This window comes from Macrobrachium nipponense, chromosome 40 (assembly GCF_015104395.2).
Source record: "Macrobrachium nipponense isolate FS-2020 chromosome 40, ASM1510439v2, whole genome shotgun sequence".
NCBI classification, from domain to species: domain Eukaryota; kingdom Metazoa; phylum Arthropoda; class Malacostraca; order Decapoda; family Palaemonidae; genus Macrobrachium; species Macrobrachium nipponense.
The window spans coordinates 39486805-39506822 of NC_061101.1; the positions used below are offsets into that span (position 1 = coordinate 39486805).

Genomic DNA, 20018 nt, shown 5'->3' on the forward strand with positions numbered 1-20018 from the left:
GTGATCACTATTATTTACCAATATCATTATGTTTTATATCTTATTACTTGAATCTGTATTTGTGTACACCATGAATTTTTTTTACTTATAAGTACTTTCTATTTATCTATATGTATTCACATAGTCTGTATCACACTCCTATGAGTCAAATGCAAGTCAAGCTTGAGTAATATTCAGTAGTTGGTTTTTGGTAGCTGACCGAGCTTTTATGTAAGTGTTTACATAATAAAAATATGGAATGTTCAGTCCATAGATATAAAAGACTAAAACTAAAGAGGTCAACCAGATTGCTTGCAGGAATGTGATCAGCCAGAGACGCTAAGATGACGTATACCATAAAGTATGTAGGCTAAGTTGACATGCTGTCATCTGTGGTCAATTCATTTGTTTTTGAAACATTAGTCCAAGCTCCTGCTTGAGACAACTACCGCGACCTATAATTCAAATGGCCTACGTGATTAGTAATGTGTCTCATTTTGTATGTATGTTCATATGTTCGAGCTACTGTCTGCTCCTTTATGACTTGTAACCGAGATGGTAGCAGAATAGAGTTAGCCATCATCATTGGCAGACCTGTACCTCTTTACCTAAGCTTTTATCATGTAGAAGAGAACAGAATAGAATTAGCCATCATCATTGGCAGAAGCGATCAAGCTATCGTCATTGGAAGACCTGTACAATCCTACTTCTACTAAGAACCTCACATCATTGCTGAATCATCATGAGTTTAACACATCGTCGTCATAACCAAAGAAGATAATACCGACTTCGTAAGTGATCTACAAACCCCAAGACACTCCAATGAATATGGAAGTGCAATACCAACCGACTTGGCGTAAGATTATCGTAAGTCTAACATTACCTCATAGGGCGCTATTATACGAGGCAACAGCCCTAATACATGTAAACCCCTCTAATTCTACAGAAATGCATGGCTACAGTCTTTGATGAAGAAGATCTGGGTTTCAGATCTTCTTCATCAAAGATGTAGACGACGTTCTGCTACTGACATACGTGCAGCTGCAAAAGATAAAGAAAAGTCATCCAAAAAGTGTGTGCATAACTTCAGCAGGTGTCTGCTTTACTATGTCATTAATGGATAGACCAAAAGTGTTACACTTAACACACTGCCATGAGGAACACCAAAATGAAGGAGCACAACACCGATCCCGATCACCTGATCCTAACACCCTTGTTGTTTTAGTTCTAATGATTGAAAGGAGTTATCCCCGAAACTCCTCCCAAACAACCAAAAATAACTCGAATCACATAAATCACACATACATTAAAAATACAAAAAAAAAAAAAAAATAAAAAAAAAAAAAAAAAAATTTGTACAACTGTACTAGTTAGATACCTACATAGTTCCTTACTTGACAAAGGCAACGGCCGCCTGTGCGACGTCAAGCACCCTTGTCAGTAGAAAACCAAGAACATGTCTAACCAGAAAGTTTACGTACCTAACGAAAAAATTTAAGGATCAGTATTTGCTCCAGCTCCCAGCACCGTATCCGCTGACACGAACGGACCCAGAGAGAAGCATTTCTCATATGTTACTCTTACATCTTTAAGATAATGAAATGCAAAGACCGAATTACATCTCCAATATGTTGCGTCTAAGATGTCTTTCATAGACATGTTTCTTTGAAACACTAATGATGTAGCCACTGCTCTCACCTCATGAGCCCTTACTCTAAGCAACTTGAAGGAGTCATCAAGACATTTTTCATGAGCTTCTGTAATAACATTTCTCACAAAAAATGCCATGGCGTTTTTGGACATAGGTCTCTTTGTGTCCCTTACCGCACACCATAGACCTTGTTGACAACCTCCGAGTTCCTTCTTCTTCTTAAGGTAAAATTTAAGAGCCCTGACTGGGCAAAGGGATCTCTCTATATCCTCTCCCACCAAGCTCGAAAGTCCTTTCACTTCAAAACTCCTGGGTCAGATTTTTGAAGGGTTCTCGTTCTTAGCCAGAAACAATGTCTGGAAAGAACAAATAGCAGAATCTCCCTTAAATCCAACCCGAGAATCTAGGGCGTGGAGTTCGCTCGTTCTTTTAGCCGTAGCGAGGGATAAAAGGAAGATACATTTTCTTGTTAAATCTCGAAACGAGGCAAGGTGAAGAGGTTCAAATTTGTCCGATGTCAAGAACTTCAGGACCACATCCAGGTTCCAGCTCGGAGTTCTCGGTGATTTAGACTTCGAAGTCTCGAAGGACCTTATAAGGTCGTGGAGGTCCTTGTCGTCCGCTATTTTCATCCCTCTATTTCTGAACACAGCTGAAAGCATACTCTTTTATCCCTTGATGGTAGAAACCGATAAATAATATTCCTCTCTAAGGAAAATCAGAAAATCGGCTATGTTGGTCACAGAGGTATCGGAGGAGGACAGCTTCTTCGCTCTACACTATCTCCTAAACACTTCCCACTTCGATTGGTAAACCCGAATTGTTGACGATCTTCGGGCTCTTGCGATAGCGCTCGCAGCTTTGCGCAAAAAGCCTCTCGCTCTGACAAGTCTTTCGATAGTCGAAAGGCAGTCAGAGCGAGAGCGGGGAGGTTTTGATGAAACCTCTCGAAGTGGGGTTGTTTGAGCAGATCTGTCCTGCTTGGAAAATATCTGGGGTAGTCCAACGTCCATTCCAGTACCTCTGTGAACCAATCTTGAGAGGGCCAAAAGGGGGCGATGAGTGTTAACTTCGTCCCTTCTGATGCCACAAACTTCCTGAGTACTTCCCCTAGAAGTTTGAACGGGGGAAAGGCGTAGCCGTCTAAGCCCGACCAGTTCAGTAGAAAGGCATCGACTGCGATCGCTCTCGGATCCTTTACCGAAGAGCAGAAGTTTTCTATCCTTTTGGAGAGGAACGTTGCGAAGAGGTCTATGTGAGGCCTCCCCCACAGGGACCAGAGGATTTGACAAACTTCCGAGTGGAGAGTCCACTCTGTGGGAAGGACTTGATTTCTCCTGCCGAGTCTGTCTGCTCTGACGTTCTTTTCTCCTTTTACAAATCTCGTCAGGAGGGTAACTTTTCTTTCCTCCGCCCATACTAACAGCTCCTTTGCTAGTTCGTATAGGGAGAAAGAATGGGTCCCCCCCTGCTTTCTGATATAAGCCAGAGCTGTGGTGTTGTCCGAGTTGACTTGGACCACCCGGTCTCTGACTTCTAACTCGAAGCACTTTAGGGCTAGGTAAATCGCCAGCAGTTCTTTGGAATTTATATGCCAGCACATCTGTTCCTTCATCCAGGTGCCTGACACTTCCCTTGCTCCTAAAGTCGCTCCCCATCCTGTCTCCGATGCGTCGGAGAACAATATTCGGTCTGGGTTCCGGATAGCCAGAGACATACCCTCGTTCTTCTTTAGAGGGGCCAGCCACCATTTCAGATACTCTTGATTTCCACAGGGATCGTGAAAGAGTCCGTCAATTTTCCCGTCTTCCACTTCCACACTTTCCGTAGGAAGAATTGAAGCGGGCGAATGTGAAGTCTTAACCATTCCCTCGCTGAGCTGCGTTCTTTCCCTAGGAAGTTCGAGACTTTTTGAAGGCCTCGAAGGAGTCTTTCCTGTGAAGGAAAAACCCGAAAACCCCGAGAATCCATCTGAATCCCCAGATAAACTAAGTTCTGGCTGGGGATCATCTGAGATTTCTAGAGGTTGATGTGCAATCCAAGAGACTCTATCAGGTCTAGTGTCGTGTTCAAGTCCTCCAAACACTGGCTCTCTGATTTGGCTCTTATGAGCCAATCGTCCAGGTAAAGGGAGATGTTGATCCCTTTTAGATGAAGCCACCTTGCTACATTCCTCATTAGGTAGGTGAATACCTGAGGAGCTGTAGACAGGCCGAAGCACAAGGCCCTTAACTGGAAGATCTTGTCCTGTATCACAAATCGAAGATACTTCCTTGATGATGGATGAATCGGAACGTGGAAATAAGCATCTTGAAGGTCCAGGGAGACCATCCAGTCTCCAAGACGAAGCGCCGACAGAACCGAGGCAGAAGTCTCCATGGAGAATTTCTTCTTCTCCACGAAGCGGTTCAGTGCGCTTACGTCTAGCACCGGCCTCCACCCCCCCGAAGCTTTTGGGACTAAGAAAAGGCGATTGTAAAACCCCAGGGAGTGAGGGTCCTGTACTAGCTCTATTGCTTCCTTGATCCACATTGATTCCACCATCTGAAGAAGTACTTCTCTCAGAACAGGGTCCTTGTACCTCGCCGACAGTTTCCTCGGTGTCGTAGTTAAGGGAGGGCTGTCCAGGAAAGGGATTAGGTATCCCTTCTCCAGTACTGACAATGTCCAAGGGTCGGCTTCTCTCGAGGCCCAGGCTTCTACAAAATTTAGAAGTCTGGCACCTACAGGTGTTTGGAGGATAGTTGTCCTATTTAGTCTTTTTAAAAGGTCGGAAGGAAGACCTTCCTCGCTTCTCCGAAGGCTTCCTTTTCGAAGAGGGTCGAGTAGAGGAGACTCCACGAAAGGGCTGTAGAGGAACTCTTGAATCATTCTTCGCAACAGTTACAGCTGGTCGATTCTTTTTCGCTGACTGAACCAAGAGGTCCTGTGTTGCCTTCTCAGATAGCGAACGAGCAATATCCCTCACTAATTGGGAAGGGAACAGGTGCTCAGACAACGGCGCGTAGAGAAGAGCTGACCTCTGAGTAGGCGAGACAGCTTTAGTAAGAAAAGATCCATACACTGACCTCTTCTTGATCATTCCCGATCCAAACAGGGAAGCCACCTCTCCTGAACCATCTTGAACCGCCTTATCCATACATGACAGAATACTGTGAAGAACCTTAGGTTCGAGAAAATCAGGTCCCCAAGGGACCAGTCCAGGAAGTTAAATACTTCTAAGACATGGAAAAGTCCCTTGAGGAGCTTGTCTAGCTCCGACATACTCCAAGAGGATTTGGCAGAAGAAAGGGAGTGTCTCCTTGACGAATCTACGAGACTAGAGAAGTCTGATTCTGCTGAAGATGGAAGCATCAGACCCATAGCTTCTCCAGTCCCGTACCATATGCCTCTCCTTTCCGAAAGCTTGGAGGGAGGCATGCAACACACCGTCTTTCCTGCTTCATTTTTGGTGTTCATCCACGAGCCAAGAGCTTGGAGGGCCTTCTTCATCGAAATCGCAGGCTTCATTTTTAGAAAGGAAGAGGACTTCGAGGCCTTCGTACTCGAGAAAAGAGACAGAGGCGAAGGAGGAGCTGCAGGGCTCAAAGAGTCTCCGAATTCCTGGAGTAAAAGAGAATCCAAGATCTTGTACGTAGTTAGAAAGGCCTTCATTTACTGGTGTCTCTTCATCAGACACATCTTCCAACTCAAGAGCAGCAGTCGGGGAACAATCTCGTTTAGACTGCAAGTCTTCTGTGACTCCCCGTTCCTGAGGAGAAAGGCTTCTCGATGGAGAAGGACTGTCAGTTCTAGAAGCCTTCTTTTCATGTAAATCTACCGAAACTTTCGGTTTATCTAAAGAAGTAGAGGTAGCTACAGCAACCTTCGAAGGTCCAGCGGAAGTCCGATGATCTATCATAGTTGGAGCCTCACTCCTAGTAGGCTCCTCGCACCTGGCTAGCGCCTGGCTGGCGTCTTGTTTCTGGTTGTAGCCTCATGCCTGGCTGAAGCTTCACGCTTAACTGGCGTCTCGCGTCCGGAAGGAGATCCGCTGTCAGAAGAAGACATTTCTCTGTTAGGAGGCTCCCGTCTGTAGGAGAGCGGAACACGCCTGGAGGAAGGAGAACGTACTGCTTCCTGTTCATTGCGAGGGACAGAAGAGGGAAACTTGGATCTCTTGATCGGTAGATATTCATCCTTCCTTCTAGGAGGATCCTCTCGCGCCTGGCTGGAGAGTACTCCAACCAGGGAAGCGATCTGTTTCTGCATATTCTGCAGAATTCTCGTTGTCTCTCTGTTCTTGTCCACAGGAGGATAATGAGAACGTTCAGGTGCAGGGGGCTCCCAGTACTCCATAGGAGAGAGCACAGATCTCTTCGCTCTCTTCCTATCCGATGGCGATACTTCTGGGAAACGCTCAGGACTTGAATCGAGTTGAGGCGCTTTCCAGCCCCTCTTCAAAGGACGGGAAAGATCCGTGGATCTCCACCCGCGCTTAGGCGAAGAAGTCTCGGAAGACGAGAAGCACTCTCGGAGAACGCTTTTGCAGTAGCGATCTCTGGCAGTCTGAGGCGAAACAGAAACTGCTGAAGGGACGTCTGACTGGTGGGGATTCTCCACAACCTCCGTACGGCTTTCGACATTCCTTCTCCTCTGGACTTGGGAGCTTGGAAGCGGTCTAGGCCTGGGAGTGTTGTGGAGCCGATCAGACGCCCCCTCCACTACACTGGGGACACTCACGTCACTATCCACTGCACTGTTCATTTTAGAATAACTTTGCTTACCTTCCAGGGCCGCCATCTTAATTTCCATTCTCTTAAGGGCGGCTTTAAGATCTGCAATTTCAGATGCAGAATCTGTAGGAATTGCGAAGGGGGAAGGGGCTGAAACAGACGTAACAGGGGCAATATTTACAAGAGGAGAAGTTACAAAATTAGAAACTTGATCGCTAGATCTAGAACTAATGAGGGATTTGGAAGAAGCCTTCCTCACCCTATCTCTCTCTAACTTCTCCAAGTAAGAAGTTAGAGACTTCCATCCTTCTGCACTCAAATTCTCACATTCATTACAAGTGTTATCCAAAGTGCAATCATACCTTCTGCAACGTCTACATACAGTGTGAGGATCAACCGAAGCCTTCGGCATCCTCACCTTACAGCCCTCATTCACACACACACTCCACACAGTTCCAGAATCACAGTTCCAGAATCAGACATATTAAAGCAAAATCCAAAATCCAAAATACAGTCCACAATAGCGTATGCCAATACAACGATCCAGATACATCACCAAAAAAAGCCAACAGGAAGATCAATTGCGATGAAAATAACGAAATTCAGTCAGAGGAACTAACAACGATGTTGCTAGAACCGGCGACAGAGAAAATCTGATAGAAAATGGGAATGGTTCCTATTCCTGCCACCCAGCGGCAGGGCGATAGATCACCTGACCTACCTGTAGTGTGTGCCGCGAAATCCGAATTTCTGTCGGGGACGACGGAGTCTATAGCTAAGTATATATCTGACAGGGAAGTTGAATGTATAAAACTATATGTTACACTTCTAAGATTACCTTTATTTAAGGGGGGTATGGGGGCGGAGCCCCCACCCGGTCAGGTAACATTTTACCAACTCGTACCTGTGCCTTCCTCTCCCAGTATCCTACCCCGTCCTCCCCTTACCGGACATATTAGCTCCTTGGTGGTTACGTATCCCATACCCCGTACCAGAATTCAAATAAAGGCTGAGCCACTCGATGACGATGGATCGACTGCGGTGTTTCCCCCATGGCGGTTTGTTTACGTTTCTTGGCCCCTAACCAATACTTCAAAGATTGTTCAGTCGTAGTAGACTATGGCAGTTGTCGTTTTCCTAATTCTGGTATTTCTACAGAAGCAATCCGCGGTAGCTTAGACTATGGCAATTGACTGATTCCTATGTTATTTTAGTTACTGTACAAGATTTATAAGTAATATCCATTCGGCCGGCTGTAACTAAGCAGTAATTGACTTTTGAAAGTTACATAATAGCCGCACAAACTCAAAGGTATATTAAAGTTTAGTTCCAACCAAACGAAAAAAATATTCCTTACAACCCTTGTAAAGCAACTAAAATAACATAGAAAATGTCAATTGCCATAGTCTAAGTCACCGAAGAACGGTCCTATAGGAAGGTACCAAGTATTCGTTACGGTGAAGGAAATGTAAACACAGCCGCCATGTTTAAATTCCCCAACCACCACGGAACCATATGTTCACAAAGGGGGGTGGGGGGGGTTGGGGGTAACGCACAGGGGGTGGGCGGGGTAAGGTGGAAGGTACGAGTTGTCTTAGCAGCACCCCACTGAATAGTAACATACCTTGACGCAACTTTCGGCGAAAGCCTAACACTCACTTTCCTAAAACATAATAATTAAGAATAATGTTTGGACCTTACCTTAAAGGGGTGGAGGGTACAAAGCAGCAGCTGCCTTTAAGAATGCGTGGAGGCGGGTCTTGGGTTCCTCAAAATGCAGCTTGAAATAAGCAACAGCCAAGTACCCGACGAAGTTATACATTCTCCTCCCGTATCTTGGAGTCGACTGCCGGAGTTCCCTCCACCTCCTCTCGATAGTATTAGTATGGGCACCGGTTTTGGGTCCACAAAGTTCATCCGGTGGTTGACTGTCAGTGGACACTAACCTTCATCTCGCAGGCAGTCATAAGCTCTCCAACAGTCAGAAATAATGTGTACCCGGCACAATGTATTCTTTGATAACTGCAAGGAGAGTCCCACTCGTCCTGTCGGGTACGGGAACAACGAAAAACTCCCGGGTCTGCCTGCAGATACCACCGAATACCCATTGGCCTTCGATGAGGCGACTACGTTGTATTTTCTTCTCCCAAACTTCGCCTCATCGATTTCAACAATTGTGCCGGGCCCACCTATATGCTCTTCTGTTGGAAGCACCAATTAACTATGACCTGAAATAAAAGTCAGTGTTAGGGAGGTAATTAAGTAGGGTAAATTTCATAATAATACAAGGCAGGTTGTGTATGAGAGAGAGGGAGGGGGGGGGGGGAGAGAGCGGGGGAGAAGGAGGGGGTATGAATGGAAAATGGTGAGGGGATAAGCAAAATACTTACTTCCCGGGAGAAGCTGGCCCAATCATTAATTGTTGAGTCCGACAGTCCAAGTTCTGTTCTCACAACCTTGTAAGAAAAAAAAATCACTCACATACAGGTATGCGAAGAACAGAACTGTCTCAACATCAAGGTGGGACCCAGAGAACAAGCCCTTAAACAATAAAAGAAAAGTAGTAAGAACAGCGTTTTTTCGCTTTCTTACTATGCGGTCGATAAGACCGGTCACACATAAAGGTAAACGTGGAGGGAAAAATACCAATTATAAACATGAAAATATGGAGTAGGTCATAAATGGTATAGGTGTAATATAATATTGCCATGAATCTAGGGCCGGGTCATATCACGGTTACATGTAGAATCCAACAAACTATTCGTAAGGTATTTACCTAAAGCACTTTTTTTGCAGATCTAGGCGGCACTCATTCCCACAATTGGGGCAAAAGACCTGCTTCCTCAGGAGGCTGTGGTCCTGGTATAAACAGACCAGCCGTTCATAATTACCTGAGTAATAGGCAGAAAAATCTTTGTAACTGAATGGGGGCAAAAGACCTGCTTTCTTAAGAGGCCGTGGTCCTGGCAAAAACCGTTTAGTCGATCATAATTACCTGAGTAAAAGGCAGAAAAATCTTTGTAACTCATGTAACAATTGTTACATGAAGTTGGCAAAAAAAAGTTCCTGGTGAGGGGCTGGGCCTGGGGCGAGCGTGAAGTAGATGCAGCAGTGGATGTCATGGCGGCAGATTCAACAGTGTTGGAGTTCTACAGTTAGGAGGTGGCAGGAGGCCAGACCTTAGAAAACAGGGTAGGAGAGGTGGGGTGGAGTAGTAAAAATGCTTTTATGCTATTGGTTGAGGCAGGGTGGGGCTGAGGTAAATGAACAAGCACTTAACAAGAGAAGTTGGCAATGTTAAGGGTAATAAAAGTAAATGGGTAGTTAAGGAACGAAATGTAAATGTGGGATGGGTTCAAAATATGAATTAATACAAATATATATATAACGGGCCCAGGAGGGGGTGGGATTTAAGTCCTGGGTGGTAAAATGTGTAATAGGGCCTATAGTTTTGTTTTAATAAATACAAAAGACCAAATTAAACATAGGTTAGCATATAACAAAACTATTAAACTTGTAGGGGATGTTGCCTGACCAGGGGTGGGGTTGGACCTGCTGTAACCCCCCTTAAAGAACCAAACCAACCTAACATAACCTAACCTAGCAGGGGATGTAACCTTACCTAGTAGGGAACTTAACCTAGTAGGCAATGTTATTGCCTGGACCAGGGGGCTTGCCCCCCGTGCCCCCCCTTAAAGGCCAACCTAGTAAGGAATGTAACCTAACCTAAACCTAAAAACCTAGTAGGAATAATGTTGCCTGACCAGGGGGCTTCGCCCCCCCTTACCCCCTCTTAAAGGTTAAACCTAACCTAGTAGGAATGTAACATAACCTAAACCTAACCAGTAAGGAACCAATTTGCCTGACCAGGGGGGCTTCGCCCCCCCGTCCCCCCCTTTTAAAGGCCTAACCTAACCTAGTTAAGGAACGTAACCTAACCTAGATAGTAGGGAAATTACTTAGGCCTAACGTAACCTAGTAAGGAATGTAAACCTAAACCTAGTGGGAATGTTGGCCGGCCAGGGGGGGGCTTCGCCCCCCCCGTACCCCACCTTAAAGGCTAACCTATAAGGAATGTAACCTAAACCAACCTAACCTAACCTAACCAGTAGGGAATATTGCCTGACCATGGGGGCTTCGCCCCCCGTACCCCCCACCCCCCCTTAAAGCCCATAACTAACCTAGTAAGGAAATGTAACCTAACCAACCTAACCTAGTAGGGAACATTGCCTGACCAGGGGGGGGCTTCGCCCCCCCGTACCCCCTTAAAGGCCTAACCTAACCTAGTAAGGAACGTAACCTAACCTAACCTAGTAGGGAAATACTAGGCCTAACGTAACCTAGTAAGGAATGTAACCTAACCTAACCTAGTAGGGAATATTGCCTGACCAGGGGGGCGAAGCCCCCTGTACCCCCCCTTAAATGCCTAACCTAACCTAGTAAGGAATGTAACCTAACCAACCTAACCTAACCTAGTAGGGAACATTGCCTGATCAGGGGGCCTTCGCCCCCCGTATACCTTAAAGGCCTAACCTAACCTAGTAAGGAACGTAACCATAACCTAACCTAGTAGGGAAATAACTAGGCCTAACGAAACCTAGTAAGGAAATGTAACCTAACCTAGTAGGGAATATTGCCTGACCAGGGGGGCTTCGCCCCCCCGTACCCCCCTTAAAGGCCTAACCTAGTAAGGAATGTAACCTACCAACCTAACCTCACCTAACCTAGTAGGGAATATGCCTGACCATGGGGGCTTCGCCCCCGTACCCCCCCAAATTAAGGCCTAACCTAACCTAGTAAGGAATGTAACCTAACCAAACCTAACCTAGTAGGTAACCAAGTACGGAATGTAACCTAACCCCCCCCCCCGGTTTCCACCCTTGAAGAACTAACCAACCTAGCCTAACCGGGTAACCCCCTTCAAGGAAGTAAAAGTAGTAGGTAAACCAAACATATAACAAACTAAACCTAAGGGTATGTTGCCTAACCGGGGGAGGGGCTTCGGCCCCCAGTAGGTAAAATGACATATAAACCTAACTTTGATGGGTGGGAAGTTGTTGTAAAATGTTAAAAGTAACCATACATAACTGCATAATAGTAAGGAAACTGGAAGGGAGGTGTAAATTGTAATGTCTGTAAAACTGTATAATGGAATATATTTAAATGTAGGTTTTATAATAATAATGGCAAACTATATATTTAAATGTTATATATTTAAATGCAGGTTTTATAATAATAATGGCAAACTTTAATCAAGGTATTGGTATCGGTGAGAAATGCATTGTAAATGGTGTAACGTACAGAGCCAGTCGTGAATACTGGAAAGGGGAGGGATTGACTTGTATAAATGATATAGGGAGTGTGTATGTAATATGCAACGCAAAACGTGCAACTTTCACGTAACAGGTAGGTAGGTAGGTATCGAAACGTCCTAAAACTGAGTTCTATATCACCACGTAGGCATTTTTTAGGTGTCTGTCCTCAATTATAACTAATATTTCAAGTTATATATGGTGAAATGATTAGGTGGGGATATTTCAAAACAGTTATTATACAAATACTATGGAAAAAGGAAAAGGAATAAACACTAGAATTCACATAACATGTTTAATAAAACAAATTAGGTAAATGCTTTTATGTAACTCAACGTATGGTTACCAGCCAGGGTTCCCAGATGACACCACTACCAACCAGCCAAAGTCTACCATGAAACCAGCCAAAATCCCGCCAAATGGAAATCCAAACCAACCCAAATAACCGGCAAATATATGTGCGTTATTATTTATCTTTATAAATGCATATTTTTTATCATATATATGCTTGTATAGCGGCATCATAGTTTTAGTTATAAAATATAAACTAATATAAGAATACAGGAAAAAAAACGAGAATGAATTGAAATTTTGAAATGAGGCCGCTTCTCTGAGAATCCGGCGGCGTGTTTTTGTGGTCGTGTGGTGTGTTGTGATTTTTATTTTAATTCCATCTACATATTTTGCTTAAATGTTTACCAAGTTTTTACTGAAAACCTATTCAATTCCCAAGATTTTCCTGCAAAACCTTCAAAAATTCCCAATCTGGGGAGAGATTCCTCAAACGTGGGATCAGTGTTTAGCTCAAATAGAAAGTGTTTTGAAAACCCAGCCAAAATACCACTAACCAGCCAAAGTGAATTTTACCCACCCACCAAATTAGGAAAAAAAGCCAAATTTGGTGAGAAACTGCCAAATCTGAGAACCCTGTTACCACCCAATCCTTCACTCAGTCCGGTAGCAATGTAGGGGTCATACTGTAACGTGTTTGGCTAAATACACGTATCCCTCCCGTAAACCCCCATTTCTTTCCTCACTAAGAAGTCTGAGTTTAGGCCAAAAGCTCCCTTACAGTTAGCGCATGCGCAGTAGCATTAGCACATGCGTAGTAGGATTCAGTGTTGTGGTAGTAGTAGTAGTAGACGAATATGGATGTGGAACGGCTCCACTATCCGCCTGTATTTCGTGTTTTTAAAAGTGATAAATGTGGGAAATACCACAATAACACGGCAAAATCTCCCCCCAAGTGGTTTCTCCCCACCCAAAACCCCGGTTCCCACTGGGGGTCCCCCTTACCGTAGGATAGAGTTGGGGTTTTGTCCCCACCCAAAACCCTGGTTCCCAATGGGAATCCCCTTTACCATAGGATAGAGTTCAAAGGTAAATTAGAGTCGTCCGAATAAATATTACTTCAAATTCTTGTTCAGGAGGTAAAACTGCATAGAAAAACCGCAACTGCCATACTCTGAGCCGCCGCGGATAGGTACACTAGATCTACCCTAATTCTACTTACTTTACAAGAGTTTAAGGTAATATTTTGCCGGTCAACTGTAACTAATCTGTTATTTACCTTTGAACTCTGTACGTCAGTACATCACACCCCTTGTACCGTCATGTAGTCCTCAAAGGTAAATTACGGTTTAGGCCTAATTACAGCCAGCCATATAGTAAATATTACTTTAAATTCTTGTTCAGTAAGTACAATAACATTAGCAAACGTCACTGTCATGGTCTACTTTACCGCGGAATGTGGGCCGAGAATTACCAAAGCAGGTGCACCACTAAGTAGGTACTGCTTAGAAATAGGCTATGGCTACCTCTTGACATTTTTACTCATGTGCTTACCTTATTGCCTATTAGCCCTAGTATATTTGTCAATTACTTACAAGGCTATCACTTTATCACAGCAAGTGAGTCTTGGGTAACTTCTCAGTAGCCTATTCCTGATACCAAGAGGGAGATTATTGGCGTTGCAAATCTCAGGGCTCTAAAACAATGATCCAAGTGTATTTTGACTCCCAAAAACTTTCAACCACCTAGCTAGGTATACCTAGGCTAGTCAGTGATGATGTGACGCAAGCCTTTAGGCCTACCTAGGGTGCTTAAATTAGGTATTCTAACTTTAACAGGCTACCAGTACAACTCACAGCGGTAGACTATTTTAAATTTAAATAAAAAACTCCACACGGACTGCAAAGGTACAGTCCCGAAAATAAAAAAAAAAAAGCCACTTGGGTTATTGGGGAGGGTCAAATGTAATACAGTATTTCGGCTTGTTTAAAACTAGCCCCGGGGGTTAATTATAGTCTACCAACAGTAAATACCTTGGTAACAGGAAATTATCAGCTAAGCAACCAAAATTATACAGCAAATTCGGTAGATCTAAGCCCTTATTCCGCGGCGAACTAGACTATGCCAGTGAACGTTTTTCTATACAGTTTTACCGCCTGAACAAGAATTTAAGATAATATTTTTTTGGCCGGCTGTAATTAACGTGTAATTTACCTTTGAACATTTGTACCTACAGAAAAAACAAAGTCCTTCATGTTGTTGTCTCTGTCGTATCACCTATTTTAATGAGCTCCTGTTCGTTTGTTTGTGTGCTGCGCAGTCTCAAATTGTCATGCTGAAACCACACCTTCCGAATGACGTTACGAAAAAACTCCACCCAAAAAGTGACATCATTATAGACAATATCCAATCGCAAATAAGCACGTTTCATTTTTCTCTGAAACAAAAGAAAGCATAGTGTTTTCAGCCAATGACAATATATAATGTTACCAAGTCGTAAATTTTTTGGGCAAATACACCTATTTTCTCCAATTAAGCGTTAGTTGCACTAACACCATGAGTGAATTAGCACGACCGTCTACACGCTCCGATTTTGTTCCCCAGGAAACTTTCCCCATAGTGTGTGAAAATTACATGAATCATCGAGATTTCACAAACTATTATGGGCCTATAGAATGGCTCGTAACTTTTGCCAAAAATCACGGTTTAATCAAGAGTGAACATATTTGCCCGACTTGTAAGGAAAAGTGCCTTCTTGACTTCAACAAAAAAGCCTTTCGGTGCGATAAAACCTATGTAAGGTAAGCTATTTCCTGTATATATTTTTATTATCGTATGAAATAGTATGTGATTATTGTGTCAAATATGCTGGAGTATTGTCTCTGTTAGCCTAATGGCCACTCAAATTTTTCGCAATTGTCATGAAGTGTGCAGGGAAGGTAGTGCCCTTAAGGGGGGGTCACAGCCCCCCCCCGCTAGGCCTAGGTAGGGGTACGGCGCTCTAGGTTAGGTTAGGTGGTTTGTTTGGTTAGGTAGTGCCCTGGAAATCACTTTTCTCCTGCTCCACCCCACCCAAAAACCCCGGTTCCCACTGGGGTCCCCCAAGATTGTTAGATGGGAACAAGGGTGTAATTGCTTGATGCCACCAATATTAATGATCAGTTTAAGCATAATCAATAAAAAATACTACATTGAAAAAATACATATTCTTTTGCAAACAAGAGACGGAGCTCTCCTTTAGATTTACCGTCTTCAGAGGTAAATTACGGTTTAATTACAGTCGACCGAATGAATATTACTTTAAATTCTTGTTCAGCAGGTAAAATAACATAGGAAAACGTCAATTGCCATAGTCTATTGTACCTGGAATGCAGCCTTAGAATTACCGCAAATTCTTAACAGCTATGCAACCAAAATATATAGTAGGTAGTAGGTACTAGGCTAGGTACTACCTACCTAGGTAGGTACCTAGTATGGAAAAAGTCAATTTAGCAGTAAGACAAAAACAAATTTAAGTTAGGCTACCTACTAACTGTTAAGACCCTTAGGATGTTCCAAACATTTTACGAATTGCATTACACAATGAATTAGCCAGATAGTCACCATATTCGCCGTACCACTGGAAAATATAGAACGTGGAATTGTCAATGACGAAGTACACATGGTGGTGGAGAATGGAGTCTGGAGTCTAGACTCTAGACTCAATTGGAGAATCGGTATCGGAGGCCGACTGACTGAGTCATAAGATCCACCTCACCAAATGAGTGTCCACATTCACTCCACTGCCCTCCCATTTCATTGAAGAGTGAGAGATGGGTATTTCTGGTGATAGAAGTTCACTCTCGACGTGGTTCGGAAGTCACGTAAAGCCGTCTCTCCCGTTGCTGAATAACCACTGGTTCCATGCAATGATGCAACGTAAAAACACCATACAAACAAAACTCCACTGTCCACAGTCCACACCGAAACCAGAGTAAATAAGATTTGTTCGTAAATAAATTTATTAAAAGTACTCATAAATACATAACCTTATTCAACTTAGAAGAATTATAAGAATATTAAAATTCTTAGACCGTCAATTTACATTATTTACTTTTAATGTAAGTCCGTACACTCATCCCCTGTTGTGCATGTTTTCAATTGGGTACTGAATCATGCGACACCAGAAGGCCAATGCGCCCGTGGAGTGACCATCTATCTTATCACTTCCATTACATGCGATAACAATTGAGGAGCAATGGCGTCTTTACCTTGAAGATTTTCTAGTTTATCCTTTTAATATTGAGACTTTGACCTTATCAGTTACAGGAAGAATGAACATGACATTCCACTCATGCATATCCTTATTTCGGGGGTTGGGTTGTGTAGATTATGAGAAAGCTTCTGAAAGGCCAGTGTTATCACCTATACTCTGGTATTCAGATTGAGTAAAAATTATTTCACACTGCCTGCCTATGAACGGAGCCGGGGCCAAAGTTAACATTGAAAAAGTCTAGTAAAGTGGTTTTACAGTAAATGATGGGGAGCTAAAATAAAAGGGAATGTTTTGTCACCTTTACTGTTTACTATTCCCATGGATTTTCTTTTAATAAAAAAAAGGGGGGGATTGGACCGTTGGAGATAGATGAAAAGGCTTAGATGTGTTTAGATCTTGACAGACCTATGCTGCGTTTACACCAAGCGAGTAGAGTCGAGTCAAGTCAAGACCCGAGTCCAAGACACGATTCATGAAACATCGTTGAATAGGACACATTAATTCAAATGAGAGTTTACTCCAAGCGAGTCGTCATGCCGAGTCGAGGAGAGTCAAGGCGATTCAGAGTCAGTGACTCGGGCGGACCCTTTTTTTTTTTTTTTTTTTCAGTCACGGCAAGTCTGCTTTGAGGTGATCACTTTGAGTCCTTAGGAAAATGGCCATTCTTCTTCATCAACTGAAAGTGCACGTCGGTAACTGGGGTTTTCTTTTCTTATGTAGGGTGCAGTTAACTCCAATAGCATTTCAAATTGTTCAGTTGTCATTCTGAAGAAGTCATAAAACTTCTCTGGATTGTTTATCAAGTCTGGGAATTGGCCTTTTAGAATTAATCTTTGACGCCTACTCCTATACTCCTTCGCCGCCTCAGCCACAGCAACACCGATATTTCAGCGAAAGCGTTTGCGTCCACCCTGGTCCCTGTTGAGCTTGAGTCTGACTCTCTGATTCAGTCAGTGGGAACGGCGCTGATTCAAAATGACTCGACTCGACTCGCTTTGTGTAAACGTAGCATTAAAGTATACAGGTGATGCTTTTTTAACCATCAAACTTCTATACAACTTAACAAGTTCACTTAATAACATGCATAGGATATTTAGAGTGTTAGAACTGAAGATAAATCTAAGCAGTGGCGGATTTAAGGGGGCCACTTGGTCGCATGCGCCCCCAACCTTTAATTAAATGTCCTATATGGTCGAGTGCTTTGAGGGGAAGGCAGAATTGCGCTCACAGCCGCCATTTCACCTCCTATACGTGTGTAAGGACAAAACACTTGTTTTTCCCTATTTTCATTGTAACCAATCATCAAGTCGCGTGTGTCCCTACTTCCATCCGATAGAGCGTTCCGCGGCCTTTTCGCTGATGTATAACACTTGCAATTCCATTATATGTACGCTTTATTATATCTAAATGAATGTCTGTAAGAAAACACAAATTTACCGTCTCGGAGTCATTTCTGTTTGCGGTGCGAGACTGCACTACATGTCCGTCCGCACCTGCCTATGTCAACCCAGTTTGTCTGTAAATAAAATTTACGGGCTGCTCTGTGAGCAAGAGCCCGTGCTGACACAAGGTCAGCTAAATCAAAAAACAACAAACATAAATAAATTATCAGTACCCAGCTACCTGTCTTAATCTCTGGTCCTCACAACTGGTGACCTCCCGGAGTTGGTGACACAGCGGTTTAGGCCCAGCCTTTAACGGACTAAATACGGCCGCTCACCTTCAGAGAACCTTTAACGGACTCAATACGGCGCCAGTTTAGGTCTCTGAAAACTCCACTGCGAGGACGGCCAACGGCCATACCACGTTGAAAGCACCGCTTCTCGTCCGATCAGCGAAGTTAAGCAACGTTGGGTCTGGTCAGTACTTGGATAATGGGTGACCGCCTGGGAACACCAGATGCTGTTGGCGTTTATTTCGAGGACGGGTAGCTGGGTGCTGGTCACCCAACACAAAAGTCAGGCGGCGGTCCAGAAACATCCATCCGACCTCGCGGCCTCCTTTGTCTCACCTGGGGGACACCAGATATCTTCTCGACCCGCCGCAACTGCGGGCCTCCTCGGTTTTTCCCCCGGCGCCATTGCCGCACCTGCGAGTCCCCAGACGAAAGCCCCTGCCTGCCGGCGCCGCTGCTATAAGCCAGGGACGTGCTTTACCCACCCGACGTCGCTGCCTGTGGGCTTCCCCTGCCTGCCGACACTGCTGCTATAAGCCAGGGACGTGCTTTACCCACCCGACGTCGCTGCCTGTGGGCCTCCCCTGCCTGCCGACGCCGTTGCTACACCGAGGGACCTGCTTTACCCACCCGACGTCGCGGCCGCACACGTGGGCCTGCTCGGCCCCCTGACGTCGCTGCTGTGTGGGCCTCTTCAAACTCTCGACGCTGCCGTTATTCCTGGGGGCTCGCTCGGCCTTCCTGACGTCGATGCTACACCTGTGAACCTGCTCACCCTTCTGACGCCGCCGCCTTCAGTCCTCCTCGGCCTACCGACACCACTGCCACGCCTGTGGGCCTCCCCTGCCTGCCGACGCCGCTACCTGTGGGTTTTCCTCGACCTGCTGACGCCGCTGCTCACCTGTGGTTCCGCCATGCCCGCGGGACGCCACTGCCGCACCTGGGGATTCCCACGGCCCGTCCCCACCACACACAATGCAGCTCTCTCTCGCAGTCTTGGTCGCCCGGCATACAGTAGAACCCCCCAGGCTACCGCCAGGGGAGGCATCCTGTCGATCAGCAAAACCGAAGGACTATACTCGAGGACGCCCCACATCAAGTGCCACAACGACACGGGGTCCGCCCCCTGCCTCCAAATTGTCATGTAATTTGTCATCCAATAATTACTCCATAATCATTGTCTTGGGGGGAGTATTTGTAAGGACAACACTTTTTCCCTATTTTCATTGTAACCAATTCATCAAGTCGCGTTGTCCCTACTTCCATCCGATAGAGCGTTCCGCGGCCTTTTCGCTGATGTATAACACTTGCAATTCCATTAATGTACGCTTTATTATATCTAAATGAATGTCTGTAAGAAAACACAAATTTACCGTCTCGGAGTCATTTCTGTTTGCGGTGCGAGACTGCACTACATATCCGTCCGCACCTGCCTATGTCAACCCAGTTTGTCTGTAAATAAAATTTACGGGCTGCTCTGTGAGCAAGAGCCCGTGCTGACACAAGGTCAGCTAAATCAAAAACAACAAACATAAATAAATTATCAGTACCCAGCTACCTGTCTCAATCTCTGGTCCTCACAACTGGTGACCTCCCGGAGTTGGTGACACAAGCGGTTTAGGCCAGCCTTTAAACGGGACTAAATACGGCCGCTCACCTTCAGAGAACCTTTAACGGACTCAATACGGCGCCAGTTTAGGTCTCTGAAAACTCCACTGCGAGGACGGCCAACGGCCATACCACGTTGAAAGCACCGCTTCTCGTTCCGATCAGCGAAGTTAAGCAACGTTGGGTCTGGTCAGTACTTGGATGGGTTGACCGCCTGGGAACACCAGATGCTGTTGGCGTTTATTTCGAGGACGGGTAGCTGGGGTGCTGGTCACCCAACACAAAAGTCAGGCGGCGGTCCAGAAACATCCATCCGACCTCGCGGCCTCCTTTGTCTCACCTGGGGGACACCAGATATCTTCTCGACCCGCCGCAACTGCGGGCCTCCTCGGTTTTTCCCCCGGCGCCATTGCCGCACCTGCGAGTCCCCAGACGAAAGCCCCTGCCTGCCGGCGCCGCTGCTATAAGCCAGGGACGTGCTTTACCCACCCGACGTCGCTGCCTGTGGGCTTCCCCTGCCTGCCGACACTGC

The 20018-nt window shown here is 45.1% G+C and overlaps 2 non-coding genes across 2 annotated transcripts; both read left to right on the forward strand.

Annotated features, from left to right (window-relative positions):
• The first annotated feature begins 17992 nt into the window (after positions 1–17992).
• LOC135212367 (5S ribosomal RNA) lies at positions 17993–18114 on the forward strand. Its single transcript, XR_010313892.1, has one exon. It is a non-coding gene; the product is annotated as a 5S ribosomal RNA (ribosomal RNA).
• A 1490-nt stretch (positions 18115–19604) lies between these two features.
• Positions 19605–19725, forward strand: LOC135212368 (5S ribosomal RNA). The gene has a single exon (XR_010313893.1). It is a non-coding gene; the product is annotated as a 5S ribosomal RNA (ribosomal RNA).
• The last annotated feature ends 293 nt before the right edge of the window (positions 19726–20018 follow it).